We start from the raw sequence: 26,656 nt of genomic DNA, 5'->3' as shown, positions 1-26,656 counted from the left end.
GCCTATTGTATACATAAAAAGCTTTGTTTAGCTGATTATTCAATATCGCTTTAAAAATTAATTTTCTGTGTCACTCAAGTTCACAAAGTAAATGTCATTCAGCGATCAGTGAAACTTGTTTTACTATTTGGTTTCATGGTATCGTTAATATTAAGCTCTGGCTTGTTTGCCATTTTTGCTCAACTTTTACCCAATCTCTGATGTTCTCTACCAGATTTTCGTTTATATTAAAAAAAAAGCTACAACATGAGAAAATAATGTAAAAATAATAACACTATCGGCTGTTTCTAAATCGCAAAAGACATCCCTAAATATATTAAATGCACAAGAAGCCCAACTAAATAGCCCTTCGAACGCCTGGTGTGTACGATCTTTGCGTCAATAATAAAGTGTACCATCGTAACTCCCAAGACTTGGTTATGAAAAAAGATCGCGACAGCTGAAATTTTCACAACTGACATTAAACGATACGAGAAGTAACAAAGTAAGAGCATCAAGATCTGTAGAGATTATCGAGAGAGTAAAAAACAGTTTACCAAACATTGGCTTTAAACTGCCTTTCAGAAGGACAGTATTAAGCAGTACAACAATGAACATGAATAAAACTAAACAACAAGACTCGTCGGAGGAAGAGAGACCTTTCGGGTTCTCGTCTTGAGACAATAAGGAAGCTGTTATTAAAAATTGTAAGAAAATATAAGGCAGAACTTATCACGAACATTTCAGCTTATCATCTGAGATGAGAAATATCAAAAATTTTGATAAAACATAGATAACAGTCCAATTTAGAAGTTGTAAAATATTGACGGCACCACGTGAAAACCAGCAAAACAGACAATAGAGAAGAAGTTCATCGACAATGTTACACAAAAATGGCCACTTGATATATGCGGGGTTTGTGAAGCCGTGATTACTACACAAATATATTTTATATGGGTAGAACATTTTTGTAGCCCAACTGGCAGAAAAATAACCAGTTAACTGCTTAAGGGTATAAAAAGTACTTGTCTTGATTTGTGTTAACCTGTTCACACTGTCTGCAGAATTTGCAAATGCGATATTATCTAACTTGAATAAAGCAGAACAGTAGAACTTACATGTATTCTTTCACTTACTGAGGGGATGTTTTCAATATAATATGGAAACCATAACTTAAAGTTCTTCCCTTAATTTGGAGAAAGAAGTTGCCTGCTTTATATAACTTTTATAAACTAAAGCACAGGGGACACCTTAGGGACCGTTCATTTTTTATAAGGTAGGGGGGGCTGGTGGGATTTAGGGGGGGCCCATGCGAAAAAAAATGGCTTTCGAGGGGGGGCCATCCCAAAAAAATAAGGGAAAAAGGGGGGGTCATGTGAAATATTTTAGTAAAACTTTAAAATGGCATAATGTTTGAATATCAAAAAAATTGCTATAGAATAAACATAGAAGGCAGGATACAAATTTATTACAAACTCTGCTTCTGCTTTAAAAAAACGTTTGGCGACAAAAAGCATTTGTAGCTACTGAAAAGAAGTATTTAACACTGTTATTTTCGAATGCAACTTTCACTGGCACTCATCTTCATCTTCGCTGTCGTCGAGTTCTTCGTCGCCGCTTGTGCTGCTATGGGAGTCTCTTTCACCAATGCTGCAAGAAGCAGCAATGCTTTCGGTCAGAGTGTACTCTTCAGGGCACATGAAGGTGTAAACATAATCTCTGACTTCCTGCTCAAGGTTGGTGGTGATTCTGTTTCTTGCAGCATTGGTGAAATAATTCCCTTCCAAGAACTGAGCGATATATGGCCCATCTCTTCTAAATAACGACGCGGAAACATCCTCAACTTTAATACACTCTTCCGGGACGGCCGTTCTAGGAGGGTACACAAGGCATTGTGGAAGATCATTTCCTAGTGGGTTTCCAACACAGATTCCATAAATTCGTTGGACGTTATTTTCAGTCCGCTTCCTCTTTCTTTCATTTGACTTTCTGCGGTTTTCTTTTTTCCTTCTCCTTTTGTTGATGTGCTGTTTGAGTATGCCCTTGAATATGCTGTTATAATTGCTCTTCTTATTTTCTAGTGCTTCCATGTCCTGCGTGACCTTCGTCAACTTAGCTTCTATACATTTAATCTGTTTTACATTAAAACTGTGGGCAAATTCTTCGCCCTACTTTAAAGCAAGCCCATTGGACTGAAAGAGGGTGGAATCGTGTTCCTTTACATCTTTCAATATGACATTCAACTTTTCCACCCTTGCTCTGTGCTTTCACCCAGAGAGCGTTGCTCTATTTGCAGATAAGTTTATTGTCAAATCAAAGTTTGTGGTGGATTATCTTCAGCATCTTGAAGTGCTGGAATTTAAGAGAGCAGAAGAAAAGGCAAAGTTAAGTAGGGACGCAAAAGATAAATCATATGAGGATTATCCTTGGACTGAGTTGTGCGAAGATCTAACCAAGCTTAAAAAGCTACGTGTTCCAGAACTAAACAAGTACTTGAACCACCGTGGGCTGAAGCAGCATTTGAAAAGCAGCAAGAGTGAGAAAGTAAAGGCAATTGTAAGACATTCATGCTTGCAGCAGAAGAGTCCTCTCAGAGCTGGCCAACCAACACTGAGAAATGCCAGGACATTGACACAAAATGACAACAGAGCAAGTGTTGACAACAGTGAAACGGATGAAAGTGACAATGATGAGTATGACAGTGATGCCATTGACTCTGGGGGAGAAGATGACTCTGGTGACGTCATTCTTGCATTCATCAATTCAGATGAGGAAGATGCCAATGAGAGGCCAAATGCCACACGCTCAGGGCGAGCCATAACTAGGAGATCCGAAATTGACTTCTCTTTCTTTTTTATTTGTTTTTTTAAACAGCTCTCTGTAGTATAGGGATTGTAAATATTGTCTTCATAGTGAGCACAATAACGTGAAGTAGGGGGATAATAGAGAAATATTAAAAAAGTTGAAATCTAAAAATTGTTTGTTTAATTTTTTTTGGGGGGGGGTCATCCCAAAAAATGACCGCTATAAGGGGGGGGCCATGTGAAAAAATTGGTAAGCTGGGGGGGGTCATGCGATTTATAAATGGTGCTTCCCAAATCCCACCAGCCCCCCCCTCCCTCGTAAAAAATGAACGGTCCCTTATTTAACCAAATCTTGACATTTTAAGAGATAGTGTACTCCATGGATGTCTTGCGGCAATGCTGGGGGTCTAGATGAGGCGGCAAGGATCTCAGTTATGAGTTAAATTTCCGCCCATTTCACATCTATCTGTAACTTAAGCAGATCTGGCATCTTTTAACAGATAGAAGATCAAGAGATCTTTGAAGATCTGAGCTCTTAAATGTGACAGCAAAAATTTGGACCAATTCTCAGTTGTGGGATCCATAATTAGTTAGCAATGAGTAAAAGTCAAATACAATAGTTTTAATCTTTGTCAATATCTTTATTTTACATGTTACATTTTAATTCAGTTAATTCAGTTTGATTTAATTGAACATAACAAATACGTGAAAATATAGAGGAAAATACACATGCATACTCCAGATTTTAACTTTTGTTAGTAACGATTTTCATGACATTATTTATGTGAGTAGACAAATTAGTTTGAATAAACAAACAAGAATGTTAACAGGGTAACTCAATTTAATCTTGTTTGCAATCTGCGAGGATTGCTTGGTTTTCTACTCAAGTGTAAACGCCTGTCAACTTAAGCTTCCATAGCCGTATCAGCGTCAAGAATGAAGCTTTCGCTTTCACGATCCTCGTTTCCAGCCTGACAATAAGCCCTTGCATAGAGGCACGCCTTCTCACGGAGACTTGGATGACGCTGTGGTAGGAACAACAAAGCAGTCGTAAGATATGTGTCTAATGATTGTCGATTGATTATTATTCGATCTCGTTGCACAAACTCGTCATAACGAATTCATGAAAGCTCTTCCGCGTTTCGTAGGTAAACTAATCTAAGACATTTGGATTTAGAATTTGTTTATTTTACTGAAATCGAAGTCATTTTGGGAGTACTATCAGTTTATTATGATTAATAGCCCATACTTATCTCTCACAGACTTTGTTGTGTCATGATGACTGAGTAAAGTCAAGATGTTCCATTTTCTAAATTGAAAGTAACTTCAAAATCAGTTTGTAAGGTAGAATTGAAAACGTCCAAAAAGTACAACTGGAGCAAAACGGCAATATCAATATCTTATCGTGGGAAGTGTGGTCGAGTGGTTAGGACGCCGGACTTCGGGTCCCGTTCTGACCACTAGCTGGTGTTACTAGTAACTCTGTAAATATTCAATGCAACCAGCTGCCTCGCACCATTTTATGTTCATTTACATTATTTGCTTGTGGGCAATTGACCTTCGTGCTGTTTGCTCTAGTTTTTGATCCTAAACGTACTGACGAGACCCAACCAAGTCGAAACAGCTGTCCGTCCGCTTTCAGTGTGGACTCTACTATGTCGTTGTCGCGTTAAGCTCTCTAAGTATTATCAGCTCAGCCAAATCGTAATCTATTCTTTGGCGGATTAGATCTCCTACAGATCTTACATATACCAGCAGTATTGCTGTTTGAGAACCCTTGGCAAATTTGCATTTTGTTTTATTGTTTGTTTCGGGGAGTGGTTAATGAAGATATTTCTTCAGTCAAAAAGACGTAAACAGAGTAAGAGTAATTTAGAAAAAAAAATAGATCTAGGATAGTTTATTACAACGATTTGTATTGTATAACGGGCATAGACTCCCTACCTTTGTGCTGTTGACTGCAAGGCAATGATCTTACTTTCGGACTTAACTTCACAACAAAAGCCCTGGTTTCCTCCATGTCTTTGAAGACCGAAGACAATTACTAATCATTGTTTGAATTTAGATGAAAAACGATAAACATAAAAATATCTTTACCTTAATCTGGCGCTCAGAAATGCTGCTAGGGTCACCTTTCGGTTTTATCCATGGAGTAAAGCCTTCCACACTTTGAAGAATGCAACTTACTAGTAATATACCTTGTAGAGCCAACATTAAAGAATTCATGATACTTAGAGTGATAGACCGCAGTCTGCTCTTTAGACGAAGAAAAGCTAATCCTAGCTTGATGACCCTTTCTGGCCCGAGAACACCTTTTTATAAGCAAATCTGCAGAAACAAAGATTGTTCCCAGAGGCGGAAATTAGTGATCTCAGTCAATGTTTTGTTCTACAATCCTTACGGATGACTATTTTAGCGTAACACACATCGAGAGGATATGAAGTACAAAGATGACAGTTACTATACCAGTTTTCCGCTACCACCATAGTGACTCTAAGGTATAATTAGTGGTATATCATAACAAAATTTTGTTTCTGTAGTATTTTGAGATAAAATGATGTTTCTCTCACGTCGGAAACCAAGTTCTGTACACCATCCTCCCTTCCAACTTTAAGGATGTACGAAAAAAGTAACTGGACTGAGCTGAGAGCCAGACAGACAGACAGACAGACAGACAGACAGACCGACGGACGGGCAGACAGTCAGTCCGGCAGTCAGTCAGTGAACAGACTGATAACTGGCTGACAAAAGGCAGACAGACTGGTTAAAAGATGGAAGTTTTAAGGTGGCGAAAATTAACAGTTTTGCTTTTCAACCTTCAAGAACTATGTGCATAATTATCGCTTCAACACGACAATAAGGTGGCTCAAAACAGTTTCCAGCAGTAAGATTTGAATGGGTCATTATAACCACTCTTCATCACTTGATTCTACAATCATGGTATCAAAAAACTGCCCAATCATTGGTGAACACGTTGTTATCATTTTCGTCATACAGTAGGTTACCATAGCAACAGTATTACCTGCTAAAAACAGCCTTAATTTCAGCTTGAGGGTTTTATGATTCAAAAACGGCACGGTGAAATTTTATATTATCAAATTTTGATAAGTATGATTAGACGCAACTTTTGGCAAAGCTTAAAAAAATTCTGTACATAGCGTTCAGAGTCACCTTAAAGTTTTGAGCCACCTTAACTCGTCTCATTTATGTAGGAAATATGCGCCCTACCTACTACAAAATGAAGCCATATACCAAAATGTGAATGTTTAGTGATCAGTTTAAGATATACCTAATGCGCCGATCATATTTGGGAAATGGTCAGGTGAAATGCGTAAAATAAACATTGGAGGATACCGCTATTTGAACCTTTTGTAAGGTAGAAAGATTTCAATTCTTGGCTAACCTATTAAATATTCTCGAGAACAGAAAATTTTAGTTTCATTTCAGTGTCATGTTGATAACACACTCTAAGAAACCATGGGAGAATTGGGAGAATGAATAAAAAAGTCAATTAAAAAACAACTGGGAGAAAAAAGAACTAATTCTTCCTCAGAGCTCTGTCAACACTCAGACAAAAAAGTTTCTTATTCTCTTTTGCTATGTTTTATTGACAGTTTCCTAATCTTTCCACTTTAAATTTTGACAAGAAATCTTTAACAAGGAAAATAATAAAAAAATATTCAGTTGAACTTCTTGTCCTTGTGCCATACATGTAACACATTGAAGAATTATTGATTTGTGACGCTCTTCAGATGGGAATATATCGTTTGTCCAAAGGTCTATCCTTCTCATCTTCTGCAGACATCTTGCCTTCGTAAGGTGGCTTGTTTGGGCAATAAGATCTTGCCGCTGAACAGATCGTCTCAAGGCGTAGGAAAAAATCGTTCTGTTGGGAACATAGCAGTAGTATTACAAATAAAAGTCTAAAGCAAAACTCGGTACCTAATTTACGCGTTCGTGGCATGTGTAGTCACATGGTTAGACTTACTTGTAAAGCGACTAAATCACGCTTGGATAGGCACTATAAAAATATTATTTATTGTTATTATTATTCATTACTTTTCCATACTGTGTGCTGAAACGTCCGAGTAATTGATGTAGTATCGTTTCAAAACAGAGCTCCAACAGTCGATCGACTTACGGTTGAATAAAGCGATAAAGATCAATTTGTGGCCGGGCTCTAATCGCAATTAGTTTGATGTTGATTCTGAAAAAGGGGATCAGTTACATAGGCGAAGTAAATTAGTATTTAACATAGGGAGCTGGCGAGGTTACTCTGATATAATCTTATTCGGATACTTTTTTTCTGCTAGAATAAAAGTTACTGACTGTATCATTAATTTCATTTGTAGCAAATGTGTATGCATCTTGTTAAGGTTAGTTTAAGGGCCAGTAGTTAGTTTATATTAAGGGCCAGTGGAGGCGTTTAAGGACCTCTTTTACATCGATCGTGATACATGTATTTATAACCCAGGACCATACTTTCCTTTGGCGATGACAATAACTCTTTGGCATTGTCATTAATTCAGTTTAAATTGAATTGTATGTACCAAAATAGTTTAGCTTTACTCGCTTTCGAAGAACTTTTTTTTTTATAATTATTAGGACTAGTGAAAATGATATTTAAGATGAAATGTTCTGCTCGTTGTACGCGTGGGTTCGTCGGCCACTCTTTGTCCCACCCCCGCAAGCATTTTTTCATGTTGTCTTTTATGTTTATGGACCGAACTCAAAATTTACCATCTTTCATTATTTATCACCACACAGGAAAAAGTATTCATTTAAATACCCAGAACCGCAATTGCCTTAAATGTGTCTTATCGCATTTTCCTAATGGATGGTTGGGGTACGTTTTCACGCCGCTTTTCATCAATCTTAGGCTGGTAAACCGTGCAAAATTTGTCATTTCGAGAACTCACCAGTTTACTAGAAAAACGCCTCAAGACAAAACACGATAGCACCTTCTAAAGAAAAAAAAACTGGCGACAAAAATAACAACCTCCTTAATCAAGACTACAAACTTTTTATGTCAGGGTTTATTTCGTAACAAACAAACCAAATCATTTCATTTCCTCTTCCAAACTTGCTGCTTGCTTGCTTAGTAAATGCCTTTTCTAATGAAACGATTTTTTTAATAACATATATTACAGTGAATCTTTGTCAGATAATCTCCTGCACAGTGATAGCTATACGGAATTCATTTCTTGTAAGTCAGTTCTCAGGAAATTGTTAAGAGATTATTTCAAAAAAATAAACAAAACTCAAACTCAACGCCTGACACAGAAAAATAACAACACATTCAAGGGTTCTAAAAATGTTTATTTTGTTAAGGTGTGTACTTTTCAGCTTTATATTTGGAGATAGAAACAACAACACTAACTGCTACTTATTCAGGGGGTAAACGTTTCCCGTTTTTGACATAAAAACATAAAACTATCCATTTGTACAGCATACCTGACTACTGACATCCGATCTTTTCCCACTTCTCCATCCCCCGGCACCGGCGGTAAACGACTGACATTGAGGTAACAGAACTACCACGAGAAGAAAGCTTAAGCTCAGTACAAGATACCTCTTGTTACACATCTTGTAGATAACTCAGACCTGGTCAGGTGCGGCGTGGTGTACAGGGACAAACTGGCCTTCGTCGATACGAGTCAGTTAGGTCCTATGCTGTCTGTTTTAAATGCACCGATCTCTACTCAACTGCGCGCACTTCCGCCATTTGTTGTCTTTATGGTTCCATTAAGTCTAGCATCTTACGTTTTCTAATTATTAAATGTGAATAGATATGATTCTAAAACAATATATTAAGAAATAAATTAAAGCTTTTAGAGAGCTAACATTTGAGAGAGATTTATCAAGCTCCAAAACTAGTTATTTATTCGCAGCCTACATTTTTAATCTTCGTGCAAATGTGTAAGCAAATATTTCATGCACAGAGATTGAGGTTATTTTAGATCTCAGATATTTTTATACCCCTTAAGATAAAGTATTTGTTCGTCCGAAAACGGTTCTCGAATCTACAGGATAAGAAGTTAGCTATAGGGAATACCCAACTAAGTATTATTAAAGGAGAAATAAAGACATAACGTATGACATTATCCGGACCCCAACAGAGATCAAAAGCTCGTCATGAATAAATGTATTCTTTGAATTTCTACACCACCCAGTTTGAACTTCATTAGCAGTAGAAGATTATGAAAACCCAGGTACACATTTAACACAAATCGGCGAGCAAATAATGTAGTTTTAAAACACTTACACTCAAGACGAAAAGAAAATTGCAAAATGATCATTGCCTGTGGGTTTACTCAGCTGCTCGACTGGTGATAATCTATTTCTTGCCAAAAATTTTTGCATCGTTGAAATGATTTGTGCACTTTGTTTTCATTACATGAAGAATTAGAAATGTACTTCCTTGTTTGTCTCCGTAAATCAGTCATTTAAAGAAAAATTTTGGCGTGGTAGGTTGCCTTCCTTTCCTCAAAACGACTTAGCTTCTTTTATTATTTATTTCATTTTGAAACCATCGACAAACTAAAAAAATATACATATAAAACTCGCGTTGCGTTTATTAATATTTAAAATGAATTATGCTATAAATATACCCCTACTTTTGTGCGTACATTTTAATCAATCATCAGAGGTGATAAAAACATTAATTAGTCAAATCTTTTTCAAGTAATTATCAAGCTGGAACCGCAATCAAAAATAAACAAGATTTGCTGCTGCTTTTTCAATAACCACTCAAGGTGGCATGCGTAAAGTATTTTCGACAAACCCTCTTCATTTTTCCGCGACACTACTTTAAAAACAGACTTTACTTTATCAAATGTAGGCTTTTGTTATATGAATAAATCCGTCATTGATCAATAGCAACCAAAACATTAGTCAAAATTCTTTCTTATGTGATTATTAATGAGCAAACTGCAATAAAAAATTAACGAAGCTTAGCTTTGAAATATCTAAAGAAAGTATGAAATGTAATTTATAAACCGGGGAAGCTCAGTCTTGTTTATAAAAAAAAAAAGATGATCAAAAATATGGCTTCCCGAAAGCAAGATTCGTTCAGAAAAACAGCGGTGGAACAAATAAATGTAAAAAAATTTGGATACGTTTACTGGAAAGTGAGGGCGTAAGGTATTTGTTTTGGTGATTATAGCGTTTAAAAGCACTTTATACGTCTATGAGTACACAACTACAACATTATTTTTCATAAAATTCGTAAATATGTGGGAAAAAGCTTTTGTTGGCAGTCGCTGTGGACCTTCCTGTGACAACGAATCCGGTTTAATTGAAGACAGACTTCCCGCAGGGGCAGAAAACATAAACTTCGCAGTTTTTTTAAATATCTAGCTCCAAATTCAATTTACATGCAATATGGCATTCCAGAACGACTTATACTAAACTGTTCGTCCAAAGCGAAGGTAACTTCTCGTTTCAAAGTTTCAGAATTGGAGATTACTAATAAAACTTAAAATGTTGTCAGTTCAGATACCAAGATTCACCTTTAATTTAATTTACTAGGATTCTAAAAAATACCCCAAATTTATCTTAGCTAGATGTAGAAAAAGTAAACAGTGATCTGAACTGCGACTTCCCTCAAGGTATTTCAGCCTAAAATATACAAAAAGGTTTCATTTTGAATTTAATTATATTTCTTTTCACTTCTCGGCATTAATAACGTTCTTTTTCCCAGTACACACAGCCTTTGTTGTTGTCAATTTCTCTAATTCAATCACGCTGACCTCTTTTTCGATATCGTTTTTATACGGGCAGATCGTAAAGCCCAGGGTAAACGACTCCCAAGTAGACGCAAGTTGAAAACTTGGGTCTACTTGCGACTCCGTTTGGCCAGGCTTTGCGTGCACTTGCGTTGAATTGCGATGACTTGCGCTCACTTTGGTCGAGATCAAAAATAAACACGCAGGTCGACCCAAGTTTTTCACCGTTTGGCCACTCAACCCAAGTCAACAAAAGTTGAGAGACGTCGATTAACCCATTATTAGCTGATGAAATACAGGGATATTTCTCACTTGAAATGGGTTTTTATAGCGATTTGCGTGTACTTGCGAGGAAACTTGCGAGTCCGTTTATCCACCCAACGCAACTCTCTACGCAAGTTCAACTTCCGGCTGCTTGCGACTACTTGCGAGTCCGTTTGGCCAGGGCTTAAATCACTAAAAGTGATCAGGAGCTAGTTAGTTTTCAGCAATAGTCAAAAAAGGCATTTCTTAACCCTTGATAGATATAACTGCTCTAGAGCAGTCGGCGCCCAACATTCGAACATTAAAAACAAATATGACAAATGAAAAATGACAACAAATGCTTTAAAATCCGAGTTGACAGGAAAGCAACAAGTAAACCTTTTTACCCGCGTTTCTGAGGTGTTGATTTCGGGTCTACTGTGAAACAATGTCAACTAGCCGTCAAAACAGAACTCTATCCCGCGACCAGCGGATTTTAAGTTTCCCCCTCCCCCAACCCCCCCCCCCCCCCTCCCCTTCCCCTTCCCCCTCTCTTGCCATACACTCAGTCAAGCTGCATCCTCGAAACAAACCTTGAAAAGTTTAATCGAATCAAGACTTGCCTTTCGATCGGTGAAACAGTGTAACGCTCTGATTGGCTAAAGTGAAATAAAGTCCGACTGTTTTAACCGGTTTTAGTTGCACCAAAAGAGATTGAGGGTACCACAGCATCCAAGCGTCCAAACGTAGAATTAGGAAGCCGGTTAATTTAAGAATCTGTTCAAGATAAAACTTAGTCAAGCTGGCATAAAACTAGGCTCGTTCCCAGGGTCTGTCTCGACCCTTCCCACCCTTCCCACTTCGTTCCAGGGAGTAGAAAGAAGAGAGACACTGGGAACAAGGTTGGCATAAACCTGATTAAGATCACTCCGGAGTGTTCACGTGTTCTTCGTAAGTGGTAGCACTTTTAACGTAATGTCATCGGGTCCGTCATAGTCTGACTTTTCGGATCCACGAAGCGAGGCCGAAAATACCTCGAGATTTGCTCAAGTTCTTTTGATCGATTTTCACCTTTAAACGCGAGTTTTAATGAAAATAACTACTTTTACTGTTTAATGATGGTTCCGTTCAATCTGATATCATTACTGGAGTGAAAAACTTGCGAATTTGCGAACATTTAACAAATTGACTTCAGCTGTTCATCCGTCTGTCCTGTTATTGATCATGTATTTCGTCATAACATTGTCAAAATAGCACGAGGCGATAGCCGAGTGGATCCCCAGACTACTTTGACAATGTTATGACGAAATTCATTGTCAATAACACGGCACACGCATAAAAAAACTGACGTCAATTTGTTTTTTTACGATAACAAATTGTCAAATTGTCCCGGCAAATTGTCTGCTCCCGCTCGTTGACCAAATTGACGCATCGCATGAGTTATAAATTCATGTGTCCGCTTATTGACAACGAAAGTTAACCAGGAATTAGATGTAATTTTTTGTTTCATAAAAACTTGTTTCAATTACAAATGGAAATTGAAATATTCACCTAAGTCCGATAGAGCATTTTCACGTGCCGTCATCAAATTCGTAAATCCAAAACTAAAGAGAGCCTCTTAAGTTTTTATCGTCATCAGACATTAGAGAGACTAATTTTACATCTGTTTGCATCTCTTTACAACTTTCCAGCTCAATAGCGTCCATCGTGTGGAAACCAGCGCATTTTGAATTTCAGAGTTATAGCGGTGCGTGAGATAAAGCTACGATCGCGTTCGTCGAAAAATATGTATTTATCTCGTGATTTTTAGCCATTTAAGACGTTAAAGCACTTTCCCAAACATTTTAACGTCTTATTCATAACCCTCATGGATTCTGTTCGTTTCATATAAACAATTATTAACCACGAACGCATAGAGTGGTTCGCCTGTGGTGCACCGAAGCAACTTTTCACAGACATCAAAACCATTGTTCCACTAACACCTAAACTCGTTCTGTCAAAGTAGGCTATATTTGCTTAGTTTATTTATTTCTGAACCAAGTTTGGCAGATGAGCTTTCTTTGTTCTCCAGATTATTTTAATTTGGAAGTTGTGACAAAATGTCAAATTATGACGTCATAATTGATGACGTCACCAAAACGTGCTATAATTTTTTGTAAAATCTGATAAAAAGATTATGTCATTGGAAAGGCCTTGACTTGAGGAGTAAAATGCCAGAAACCGTTTTTTGCTATGATGATTATTTTTCAAGATATGGTAAGTTAAATATTTTTTTGTTGTCCCCCCCCCCGGAATTTGCTTAACCATACTGTCCTTCTTAAGTCAGTCTCTCTGGTTTATTTTTTTCAGTTTTATTCTAGGAAGGCTAATAATCTAGAAAAATAGAAAGCTTGATGTTGTAAAAAATCGTATGGTTTTAGAAATTTGATTTTCGGCTTTGTTAGGATGGTATTAACAGTAAAAGACGGGTGACGTCACAGGTTATGACGTAACAAAACTAATTTTAACGCAATAACACTAGAGGGATAGTTTTTTATTCCGATTTTCTTCTTTATTTTTGCTTTAGTCATCTGGCACATCACATGTGCAACATAGGTGCATTTGCTGGAACAAAATTACGGCTCCAATTTGGGGATTTTTCTTAAGCGGGGACCCCATATTTTGCAGAGTTATTTTTCATATTTAAAAATGCCATATTTCATTTAATTTTTGTGATATGGACAAAATTTTTTCCGGTTTCAACTCCCCTTGATGTGCTCTTTCGAACACATTGTAAAAAAATATGCGTATTAAAAACTTCAAAAGTGGTAAAAAACATGACGTCATCACTTTGACGTCACAACTTTGACATTTACTGACATTTATCACGTAAATATAATTGGCAATAGGTCTCCTGCTCATCTGCCAAGTTTGGTGTAGAAAGAGTCAATACTTTTTAAGTAATGCGAAATAATGTGAAATACCCAAAAACTGACGAAACATTTGGGGGGTGGTTTGGCCCCTACGTGGTACGGAAAAGCTCTTCCATCTAAGGAGCAAACTGATGTTTTGGCAGATCTTCGTTGAAGTACTCATAACGTTTCCCATTTCACCAAACAAAAAAGCAGTCAAGAGTATTCCAGAAGTTATCATGCTATAATGGCGGGAGCAGTTGCTTAGCAAAAATCTCCTGTGCCTTAGCCCGGATCGAACCCGATACTCGCCAACTGGTTCTTGTTTACGTTGACCGTCTTATTCTCCGGTGAAATTTTTAATTGGAGAGGTATGCTTGGACTCAAGGTTATTATCTTGAACTCAGGGCTAAAGTGCGGAGTTAGCGTCAAAATGCGAAATATTCTATAAAGGAGGATGTACTCTAGCTAGTGCAACGGTAATTTGACTTATGTTGTAACTAGGGGGGATGAAGGGTTAGATAGTACGTATATATGAAGACATGATTGATCATCGCAGTTATACACACAACTTAAGCAGCTGTGAAATGAAAGCCTGAAAAAAAGTCAGGCCTGAACGGAATTTGAACCCATGACCTCTGCGATACCGGTGCAGTGCTCTACCAACTGAGCTATCAAGCCAACTGGAAGCAAGTCACATTGTTAGTTCGTAATATAAAAAAGATCATATATTTGAACTGCGGAGAAAGACATGAAGGCATGATTGATCATCGCAGTTATACACACAACTTAAGCAGTTGTGAAATGAAAGCCTGAAAAAAAAAAGTTAAGGCCTGGTAGCTCAGTTGGTAGAGCACTGCACCGTGCATCAGAGTGATGGTGATTATGATGATGACGATGATCAAACAGATCGAAAACGTTTAGACTCATAATATAAACAGCTTTTTACCTTAAAGTTTTATATTTTAAAGACTAGATTAACACACAACAATTGAATTTGGTTTACGATTCCTTGCTTTGCGCAGTTTATTAATTTTTGCCCAGTTTCTGGGCAGGTACTTGTCAATTATTAGTAACTGCTAAAAGTTTCACAACCTTCGAAATTAAAGCATCTTCTGAACAGCAATCATCTTAGCGATTTATTCGGTAATTCTAAAATCAATGTCTTTCACTGGAGAAGATTGGTTCCCAGTAGCGACTTTTCTTTGTTATTGCTTTGAGCCCATTTCTCGCCTGGTGCCTGGTGCCCTACAGACAGTCGCAGCTACCTCACACATTTCCAGCAGTTTATTTTCGGTCTGGAAGTAAACCAATTATATCAATTATAATTAAACATCATTGGAGGTTAGTAAGAGGTTACCCATGTCACTGGCCAACTGTCTCACAATTTAGCCACTTAGTTTATAAATATATGCACAACAGTTTCGTAATCACTCTTAAAATTTATGCGACAATAATCAATTTTAAAGAGGCAGCACTTGAATTCCATTGTAAATTTATTTTTAATTTTGCGTGTCCAAAGCTTAGAGGACGTTTATGATTATAAATTCGGAAAACGGCGCGAAAAGCATTTTACTCAATACTACACAAAATTAAAGCTGTGTTTATTCATTGAGTTTGCTCCTCGGATCGTTTCAAAACTAGTCACAAACTCTTATATGACTTTTCTGTAACATCACAATAGTGATTATTGCACTCCTAAGTCTGTCTCACATAATAACTAGCGCAGCCTATACTGTACTGTACAAATTTTAAATTAATCTCAATAGGTAGCCGGAAAAAAGTGAAGTTAAGGCAAAAGACACTACCTCTGCACAGCTGCTTAGCTGACGTTTTCCTACGCCCCCAGCTCCCATGGTGAAAGCCTCGGTTTGAAGAGCAAACATCGACATCAGAATTGCCACGACAAGGACCACAGTAACTACCTTGAAATTCATCTTGACGTTGAGTTATTTGGAGAAATTTGAAAGCAGACAACGGTGTACGGGAGGTTTCTCCTCAAACAAATGTGTAAGACTACAGACAAGCGATTCATTTTATAGGCGAATCGTGCTCTCGTCAACCGGAATTTGTATCCTACAAATTAAAATACAAGATGTAAAGATATAATTCAACTGCGTATATATGAACCGACGTATTACGAATGTGGTCTAATCTCAGATTTATTTCCTCCTTTAGTTCCCGTTGCTCGCAGTCAGACGTTAAGCATTTTATCGCATTGCTAGTCTATTGCAACAGCGAGATTATCACTTTCTTGAACCTGCCATCTCGTGTCACCAAACTGTCAAGAACAGCGCCGCTTTATTCAGTTCGTTATTCTACCGCGTTAATAATTGCTATCCGTGGGAATTATCGTTAGCGGTATCTCATAAGGACAGCCCTGAGGGGACAATTTTTTTAACAAATGATATTTATCAAGCAACGAAAGCTAGATGTTCGAAATTGGTCAAAATGAAAGTTTATTATCTCCATAAATTTGCGTCAATCTGTGCTAGGTCTTCCGCTCGGGGAAATTAAAATGATATTTACTCTCTACGGGCTGGCCTTTCAACTCTAAGTGGTTTGTTGGGTCATTTTATACGTCTTGGAATTCACTTTAGTTAGCGATATTGAACCATGCACTTAATTTACCTAAGGCTACAGTTTTTCCGAGGGATCACTTAAAGCTTTGATATTACAGACTTTCGAGCTCAAAATGTAAACAAAATAGTTGGTGGTCAGTTGATACCTTCCATAGATTACTGCAGTTTTGTTTGTCCGAGTGGGTAGGAACATTCATTTTGACCTCGGGCTTGAAATAGCTAAAGAAACCGAATTAACGAATATACATTTATTTGAATGCATTCAGTATAGTAGTGATTTATCAGCGATGTTTTTACTAGAAAGACAACACAATAAACTGGAATGAGCGTATTACTGGTTATTTTGATACAATATTATTCTTTTCCTCTCTTTGTGTATTGGAATACAAAATCATACAATAGGAGAGAGTCAAATTATCGGTAATCCTTGTAAAATCTCAGAGTTAGTCATTTCGATACGATCTAAAGAAAATCCGAGAGGATTCTCGGTTGGAAGTCAAATATTTTGGTTTTGACAAAGATATCTCTGAGACATGAGGCCATTTGTTATTCTGGAGAGAGCATCAAATGGAGAACTGGCTAACAATTGCGACAATAGGAGTAAATGGTAAAATCCTTTCTACACAAGTTAAAATGGCGTGTCCTCAGTTAAAAATTTCTCACGCCTTCTACTATTACACGACAGTTATCCTTGTTCAGTTCCCAATATGGAAACTTATAGACTTAGTGGCACCGACAGAATTGAACTTAATAAACATTTATCTGTTAGTAAATAATGTACGATGAAATAATCTTGATTTGTGGTTTGTCCTGCTGCGAAAAATGTGCAGGTCAACTTGACGAATAATGTGAAAAAAGAAACCCGGAAGTAACTTCACTTTGTGTATGCTGTGACATGTTAATCTCCTTTTTGCCTCAGTCATTGTCCTTTTCGATTTTTTTTTTTTTCGCTTTCTGCCGGTGTATAGTCATCATAAACACCCTAGATACCTGGGAAGAGAATTTAACCACGGACATTGCCTCAGTCATAATTTTTTCATGCGTGGAAATTGCATCAATCTTAATTTTGTTCTGGCTGCGCAACTACTTTCGTCGATCTACTACTACCAAGCAACATGAGTTGCCAGTCTTCTCTCTTCCCTCTCACTCAGTTTAATCGCTGTGGTCAATGATAACTTGTAATGTGTGTTAAAGTATGCGTGTTCAAAACATTTTGAGTTAATCCTTCTTACCAAATGAATCGTATACACAAGATATCTAACATATCAATTGAAAAAGGAATATTACAGCCAAATCCAGTATCACTTGACATTCCTCTGTGAATCTATTATTTTGGTAGAGTACATTAGGATAAAGAAACTAAAATCTTTTTATAAAGTGATGTTACATATTGTTAGTTATACACACAAATCACCTAATCTACTTGAACCTTAAGTGTTTTTAATTTCATGCTTATTTCGTTTGCATTCTTTTCAAAAAGCCTGCAATAAAAATTGTGATTAAATTTTTGTCACAACTAGTAATTTGAACTGTAACTTTAAGAGCTCGCAATAGTGTTTGCTCTTAATTTTCATTTTTGAAAACACGCACATCTCCTCAAGCATCTTTCGAAAACTTGCAGTCGTGTTGAATTAGGCAGAAATCATACTTATCTTTCATTTCCATAATGTTCTTTATTAGGAAGTATAAATGGAATGAAGCTGGAAGAATGGTTTGGGGTTTCGTGAGGGAGTAATTCTTCAATTTCTCATGAATCTTCGCCGATTACGCAATCGTGTTTGCGTATCATGAGTAGCAGGAAGTATACTGTGATAATAATTCAATCATCCACTTTCGAACAAACCAGCGGCGTTCTAATTCAGGGGTAAAACGTTTTAGCTTAGTTCTTCCCTGAGCAGGCTTTTTTTTACTGTAAAACTCGATAGTTAGGATGAATGGAAAAAAATGTTGTTTAGGCTGGGAAAAATGCCGCTGGATCCACCGTAAAGTAATTTTTTTTAAATATTTTATGCATATCATGAAGTATTATGGGTCTAGAAAACTTTCTCTCAACAGAATATATGTTAGGATTGTTGAATAACAACGATATTAGTTTATGGAAGTTATCTTACGTCATATTCCAGTGTTCAAAACACTATACTCTATTCATGTGTACATTGTGTTAAAGTAAAATTAATGGTGATACTGTAAAACTGGCGGTTACGTCTTAAGGAACTAGGGACTGTCTTGGCTTATCGGTGCGTTTTTTACGGAACATCAGAAAAAAGAACGCTTGTCAGATTTTTTCTTACGCGACAATGTAAGTGATTTGACTAGGTTATTGCCACATGATCTAACAACTTCACTATCAGCTCGTTTTTAGTGGATGAAGTATTTTCAAGGCACGCCTGTAAACGTCAAATTTCGGATTCCGTAAAGTATTCCACAATGAAACTGTTAAAATTCATACTCTAAACCTGTATCCTTTCACTCCTTCAAAAGGAAACAAAATGTCAGCTAAGCTCTGCTGTTCTAAGATAAGTTTAATATCCTGGCGTTAGTGTTAATAAGTGCACAAAGATAACCTTCCTATGAGCCTAAAGGTAGAACATAAAAATAATAATATCAAGATTGTCGATGACTCACGGTATATTTTATGATATACCATTCACTCAATAAACTTCCCAGGAAATAACGACTGATAAGACTTGTCAGTATTCCCTAGCTGTTCTTGCAGGCAATATTTTGAAAGTTGCATCTAGATATTACACAAGAAATAACATTAAAAGTGTTCTATATTTTCATTTGTTTCCAATTGGCTCTTAAGTCCTGATAGAATGACAACTAAAGATGAGAGTAATGGACAGGAATCTTTCCAAACATTCACTGACTCTCGGCAACAGCATGTAGTAAAACGAGCTTGGCGACAACGTCTACTTACAACAATAGCTGGAGACAACGCAAGAAATTCGAGGATGATAAATAAAAGACTATGAGCGTAAATATGTATAAAAGTTAGAAATCAAAAGATCGAGAGCTAGAATCATGTGAAGACCCAGCAACATATATTTTTAGAATTTCAATGTTTTCATCGACTTACCTATTTTTGATAAGGATAATTAATTTTTCTTACTGTCTTCACAAGTTTGAATGAAAAACAAACGTTTACAAGGCAATAGACAGCCAAGGTTAGCCAAATGTTTCAGTGTTGTTCAGCGGTCCATTTGCCGTGGTTCGTTTCGACTGCCATATTTGGGTTCACTGCGCAAAAGAAATCGCATTTTTTACTCTTAATCTGATTTTAAATTAAAACACTCATTGTGTTTCACTATAGGGCGTACGTAGAGAAAGGTTGTTAACCTTTTCAAGTGGTTTTTACGTTCTTTGCGATGAAAATTGTTTTGATTGAAAATTGTCTCTGAAAATTCCATATAGTTTATAAATATGTCTACTTCAGGCTAGTCTTGCCGCCTAACGTGTAAATATAATGTTTGGCTCGTTAACTGGACTTTGCATGGACAAAGGAGGTTACTTCCAGGGTTCTTATTGCAGAATCTTACAAAGCACGATCACTTCTTAGCCTCACCCATAAAGTTGTGACATAAGATTGAGTACCACGTTACTGGTACCTAGCATCATCAAGGAAAACCTGACCTTGTGCAGTCAATGATGGAAGACATCATTCCATTGAAAAAATATTTTTCGTTAAACAAAAAATAAAAAATAATAAAGTAGCCATTAGTATCGTTTGAATTTGTGGAGCCCCTTGGAACCTTTTTATAAGTTCACCATTTTTCCCAACTCTGATTCACGCCACGTAAGACAAGCATGTTTAGCTTAACAGAGCTTATCGAAATCCACTGTTGACAGAAAGTTGAATTTTTATACGCATGTTAATTTTGGTTCAAATTGTGGTTTTATTGCGAATATTTTCTACTGAGACAATAAACACTAAAACACTAAAAGAACGTTTCGACCTACGAACTTCGGTCTTCATCGACTGTGAATGGAAAGTGCAACAATGGTAACGTTACGTTAACTTACACGTATGCGCCCCAAAAAAAAGATCATACTCCGATCCAGCTCTGTAAATAGTCTGGCAATAGAAGCGAAACATCTGTTTCAGTGTCACCTCGCAGCTAATGGAAGCATCTTCTGACCCTAGGAAACTTAGGCTTCCATGTATGTGTTAATGTCAAGTCTTGTTTGTTACCATGTGTGTTTACAAATTGTTCGAACCTGAAGGAAATTGAATCTGAGAATTTTGTTAGGTATATGTTTCAGAGTGAGGTTTTGCGATGAGGGTTGTCGCTGACATTATGAAAAAAAAAACGTTTCGTTCTTCCTGAAATTAATTAACCGAAAGATATCACAGGTTTTTGTCTTTGAATTGACGTACAAATGAATCACCTAGATGTACGTCGCAGAAATTGAGATCGATTCTATGTAAAGTTGGCTGCAAATAAGGACCACGAATCCAATAATCTTTCCCCCACGTATCGTCTAAAAATTGCGCGTGACTTGCACAATCATTTACTATTACTATTTACCACTGGTCGCAAATGGTTGCTGTAAATTGAAAGACAGTTGCTATGAAAAGCTGATTTCCCGAAAAATCTTAATTGTGTCGGCTGCTTTCACTCGAACGAGCTTATAACTTAAATTTATTAATGAAATGCTCCTCAGACACCGGAGATGAATTTTCGTGATCACATCAGCTCTATATAGTGTTTCTTATCGTTTTGAACAGTTCGTACTTTTTAGTATACACTTGAGCAATATTCAGACTGTAAGAACACTCCCTTTTATTAATAATCAGTGTCATCTCCTCCTCTTTCTTTCCGCTTTTTTCTCGCGACGTTGAAATCTCATCAAGTTTCGGAAACGAGATTAAAATCTGTTATCCTAGTCAGGAAAACCCTTTGTAGATATTGACCCAAGTTTGTTTGGGAAAACCTCCAGCAACTTTAGTAAGGGATCACGCAATATTTGTTACAAATGGAAAAACCATAAGAGGAAAAAGAAGAGACTTTTTTAATTAAAGGAGAAATCCAGTTTATCAACAATTCTTGCTTGGGTGTGTAATACATTTGAAAAATGCATCACAATTACTTTTGTACATCATAGATTGTGATCGTTTACTGACTGGAAGGCGGGACTCTCAGCTGTTGGCGTATATTGATTGAATTAGATAGAGGCCATCAACTGTTCTTTCAAAAGACTATGTACCAGCACGTTACAAAGGTTAGAATTCAAACTCAGTGAATAATGACCATTTTTGTCTTATTCTTAAAGAATAGCAGGCCTTTATCAGGGAGAAAACTTAAATGATTGTTGCGGGGTTGGTCGGCAAGTCTTGCTTTAAAATTTTTCACAAAAACTAAACAAATTCGTTACCACTGACGTTTGGATCACTTCGAGACTAACGTTCTGTCGAAGTTGCACCCCGAGATATCTGTAATGAAATTAAGTTGAATTACTCATGATGAGATTTTATTTAAAGTTTTTGAACGTCAACTAGTATTTGCGAATTAAAAAGTACGCATAGTGTATTAAAATAATTTTTTTTTAAATTAGGACTTTCGGGCCCATTGTTTCTTCGCATATATCCTTAAAGCACACGTAATTCAGGTCGCCGCGTCACGCCAAGTCATACATGAAATGCGCGCAGGAGAAGAAGTATAAGCAAGTATGTAGGTCTTGGTACCGGTTACGTTAACGTCACCTATTAAATGGTTGGTGATCCCCCTTTTATTTTTATAGATCCCAAACTTTTACTGATTTTCTCCATTTTGACAAGAGACAAAATAATCCGTACGTGAAAAGATACAAAAATTTCGCCTTCTGTGCTCTCCTGCGCCCGAAGTTTTCTTCGAATGTGGACAGGCAAGATTTATGAATATTCTTTTTCAAGGTCTGTTCTTCCTCAAAGAGCAGCATCAGGTTCAAAAGTTTGTTTAATAGACTTAGTTGTGTTGAACTGAGTACGTATGCCTGCTATGAATTTCACCGATGTAACTTCTTTTGTAACTAATAGCTGTAAGCTACGATCGTCTTAAAATATCGAAAGCTTCTTAAAGCGCGCGGTTTTTAACGCACCTTATTTCGAAAACGAGCACGGTGAACGCCCATTTCTTGGCCTTTTTGGCAAAAGTTGATCTTTTCCTTACTGTATCGAACGTTTTTAAAAAATCTGTACTTAAGTGGTGTTGGTGACGTTAATAGTGGTCCTTCGTGTTACAAACCTTTTTCCAACTCGATTACATTTGTACGTGTAACAATCTCGAAGGACTAGGTTGATCTCCGTGACGTCACCACAATCTTAAGCTCTGACTGTGCTTGTACGTACACGCCTTATTCGATGGTTCAAGGTGACTCCATAGCTAGGGTAATAATTTATCGATTTACACGCTTGTGTCATAAGTTGGTTTTGCGTTTGCTTTTGCACTCAATTTCCTCAAACGAGTCAAATGTAATAAGCAATGGTGAAATAGTGTTTTACAATCAACTCTGTTGAAATCATAACTTCCAAAATTTTCGCAGTTCATCAAATTAGGAGGGATGAGAATTTTGTACTGGATGTTTATACGATTTTTCCAAATTTGTCTCTCCCCACTGCGGAAAAACTGGTCAGAAAGATATCTCCCTGAAAAACGAGCTACAACTAAAGTAAAAAAGATCTCACCAGTCTGTCAAATTTTACGGAATTTCACCGAAGCAAATGCGATAAATAGACTATCGAAAACACTGACATTTTCATTTGAGAGAGCGCATATTACTAAAACTTTTTTCCTCAGCACGCGTGCAGTCGTAAAAGGGAGCGACCCGTATAAAACGTACAGATATTGTGCGAGTTCGGTAATATTTTTCAAACATACGAGCAATTAGTTAAATGTCCACAAGCATGAATGACAGTAAAACGCCTATTATACCCAAAAACTAACGACTAAAACACTAATCGTTCGCCGTCATCGTCATGTAAGTCAAGATGTGCAATTCTTGATCAAAGACTCGTTATTTGTACATGTAATTACTTACCTACCACAATGTAAAATACTGGTTTAACTGATAATTTTTGTCATTCAATAAAGTTATTATCATTATTATTACGTTTTATGTTCATGTGCATAATTCTAGTGATCTACTTAGCGACATTATTATTAATATTCAAAAAATAGACAAAATATTTCCATCTGCTTTATTATTGGTCTATTCTAGCCTACTTGGTGTTTAAATCCTTGCTACAGTATCTGTCATTTTTCGGCTCATTAAATAATTGACTTATCTGTTTTTACTGTATTTTTTTTTTAGTTTTGTGGACCATTATGGCCAGTGAGTGTGCTATTCTCAAATCCACAGCTTTCTGGAATAGATATTTCACTGATTTTTAGAATTATTTCAGCTAGTCAGATTAGAAGTACATTTCGTCTTATGACAGACTTTAACTGAAAGCGGAACCTTAAATTTATATGTAACATTACCTAATTAGTTAATAAATCATTATTGTAAATTAACCAGTATAGGTAATCGTGGGTACACGAATACCGCTGATTGATTATTGAAACTATGAGTGATATTTGAAAATTCTCTCATAATTGCACTAACCTTTAGGAGAGTTGAATTTGAAAGAATTTTCAGATATCACGAGTAGTGTAAATCCTTAGTTCTTTTGAGCCTTCACACGATTACTTATTTATTGTATGACTAAGAAAATTATAAACGCGCGTGTGTTCATTTGCACTGCAGTACATTTTATAATTAACAAGAAAATCGCCTGCTCTCAGGCAATCACAGTGAAGTCATTTTCTCAGTTACGGTATATCATAGATAAACTGATTAATTAATGATTTTTCAAATTATTTCCTAAAATCATTCGTTTCATTTTGGTTTAGCCAATTTACAGATTTCAAAATCTGTAATAATTTTATTTGTTTGGTATTTGAGGCGAACATAACAGCGAGGCAATCAAACCTTAAAATTTTCTAATGTTAAGCATGCGTCTACAGTTGTCTTTGTATTAGTATAGGTAATCATACGGTTTCGAGTCCAATTTGGAATTGATTTGCACGACTGAGTTTTTCAAAAACTGAAATTGCACGTGCCGAGCTCGGAGCTTTTTGAAAAACTCACAAGTGCAAATGAATTTCAAATTGATCGAGAAAAACCGTATGATTACTTATTAATAATATAAACATGAAAAAATTCGCTTGGAGGAAGTGCCGGAGGATCTTTCTTGAAGCCATTTTTTCTCATTCGAGAAAACTTTTTTCAAAGTTTCATCACAAAATTTTCCTCATCATTTTACGTGCTATCATTGGCTAAGAAAATTTCCTATTGTCTTTCGCCCAATCAGGATCCAGAATTACGATGTGTAATTTGCAATGGTGTTACACTTTTTGCACTGGTGTTACACTTAAATTGCACTGCTCTCAGCCAATCAGAATCGAGTATTTTTTCATGTATTATTTATGTAAAAAATTTCGTGTGGAATAAAACTTCTATGTATCACTTATCATCTGTTTCCTTAATCTTATTACGCTTTAAAGCATTAAGTGGCCAAGTCAAAGGATTATTGCTTTTCATCATAAGCATACATCAAGCGATCATGGAATTGCATCTTGGAAAACTTGTTTGAGGATGGAAGTGAACGCCAACTGGTGTGACTAACCAGTCCCAACCCTACTAGGGTGGTAGTCCATACCACAGTTTAATTTCATATAACCCGTTGAATCTCTTGAAAAATTATGTAAATTTCTAGCCTCTTTAAAATGTGTGACTGTTGGTAATTACACCAATGATCAGTGGCAGATCTACGGAAGGGGTCCGGTCCACCCACCCCCCCCCCCCGAATTTTGGGTAAAAAAAATCGCAGAGGGAAGAAAAGCCGGCAGGGCAAGCAAACCTCCCCCCCCCCCCCCCCCTTCCTTAACTCAAGGTCTGGATCCGCCACTGGAATGATTACATCACTCCGTAGTAAAATACTAAATAATTCAAAGCTCCATCGAGTTAATAAACGAACATTAAATACGTAAATTTAACTTTAGCAGATTACTAAAGTAAAGGGATTGCACAATGATCATTCAATTGTTAATAAAGTCATGTTCCCTTGGCTGTAGTACCCACTAGATTGCTTTCTTTCTAGCACCAGGTCATTGTCACAAATTGAATATCGACATGAAATGACTCTAGAGCGAATCATGATCTAAAAAATCCTCCATTTTCCCAACTTTCAGAACAAAAATATGGGACATCATAGAATCTACGTTAGACGTAAAAGTGATCATATTGCTAAACTCTTCAGTGTTTAAAGAAATGGAAAACATGTTTTTGCGTTTCTGAAGACTTAACAGAAAGAAAACACGATGATAGATGCGAATACTGGAAAAAAGACCTGAAAAAATTTTCAGGCTTTGGAATTCGCATACTTGAGCCGAGTATTAGGTCCACTGAACATAAAGGGCCAACCCACACACGACTGCTCTCATGTGGCTTTGATAGCTCAGTTGGGAGAGCATTGCACCGGTAACGCAAAGGTCGTGGGTTCGTATCCCGTTCAAAGCCTGAAATTTTTTTCAGGTCTTTTTTCTAGTAGTGTTATGGCTGCATTCGCATCCATCATCACGTCTACATTTAATTTCTACTGTTGGACATTTTTTACTATAGAAATACGATTGGAAGTTTGGTAGAAGGCTAAAACACTGTGGGAACAAAACGCCAAGCAATTCTTTTCACAGCTTTTCTCAATAAAAACACACAGAGAAAATATTTTTCTATTGTTTCTTTCTGTTTTTCCAAGGAAAAGAAATCGTGCTCATCCTGTGCCAGTGCTCGATTTGTGTTTCTAACAAGTTATATAGGTAAAGATTTCAGCGTACACTTTCTAACACGGTGTTTTCTAAACTTTCATAGTAATTCATACCGTTTTCTAATTTTCACCTCGGAAGAACATGTAATTAAATCACGAGGTATATATAACAGTTATGCAATACTTGTTACCTCGAAAAACGGTGATCACCTGGTTAGAATAGGCTGGGTTAAAGTGTTAATGACCTCTTACCGAATTTGTCAGCAAATCAATTACTAATATTATCTCGCTTTGTTATCTCATCCGTTGGAGGTAATGATTCGAATCGCAACTTCAAATTTACGACCCCTACACCGATCTGCATCACCATTTTTTTTTCTCCAAATACTTTAATTTGGTCACAAGGTAATGCAAAAAACCATCCACAAGTCCCGAATCAGCAAACTATAAATATAGTGCTCAATATTTGATTCAATAATTTGAAATTACGCCACTAAAATCTCCGAAAGATATGTAATGATTTGAAAAAATGGTATCAGATCTCTCTGTGTGATTTAATTTACCACGCCTACTACTTCAAAACCACTACTTTATATTTAACATTTATCATATTACAAGCTTCATTTCGTTTTTTTCTTTCATCAAA

The 26,656-nt window shown here is 36.7% G+C and overlaps 4 long non-coding RNA genes across 5 annotated transcripts in view; all 4 read right to left on the bottom strand.

The window, feature by feature from the left end:
- The window catches only part of LOC110052995 (uncharacterized), a 208,340-nt gene that overhangs the window by 18,804 nt on the left and 162,880 nt on the right, over positions 1-26,656 (bottom strand). The window lies entirely within an intron of this gene.
- Positions 3,404-5,084, bottom strand: LOC149106902 (uncharacterized). Its single transcript, XR_016209980.1, has 2 exons — positions 4,881-5,084; positions 3,404-3,808 (listed from the first exon to the last, which is right to left on the bottom strand). It is a non-coding gene; the product is annotated as an uncharacterized LOC149106902 (long non-coding RNA).
- LOC149106901 (uncharacterized) lies at positions 6,364-8,507 on the bottom strand. 2 transcript variants are annotated; one of them, XR_016209570.1, is made up of 2 exons: positions 8,250-8,507; positions 6,364-6,669 (listed from the first exon to the last, which is right to left on the bottom strand). It is a non-coding gene; the product is annotated as an uncharacterized LOC149106901 (long non-coding RNA). The 2 variants fall into 2 exon arrangements; XR_016209569.1 differs by having other exon boundaries at positions 8,238-8,500.
- On the bottom strand, positions 14,641-15,675 carry LOC110053038 (uncharacterized). The gene is made up of 2 exons (XR_002297101.2): positions 15,453-15,675; positions 14,641-14,942 (listed from the first exon to the last, which is right to left on the bottom strand). It is a non-coding gene; the product is annotated as an uncharacterized LOC110053038 (long non-coding RNA).

This window comes from Orbicella faveolata, unplaced genomic scaffold, assembly GCF_042242905.1.
Source record: "Orbicella faveolata isolate gen_17 unplaced genomic scaffold, um_ofav_v1 contig_3, whole genome shotgun sequence".
NCBI lineage: Eukaryota > Metazoa > Cnidaria > Anthozoa > Scleractinia > Merulinidae > Orbicella > Orbicella faveolata.
Note: the sequence above shows the minus strand (reverse complement) of the source record. Positions and strands in the feature narration are given on the sequence as shown.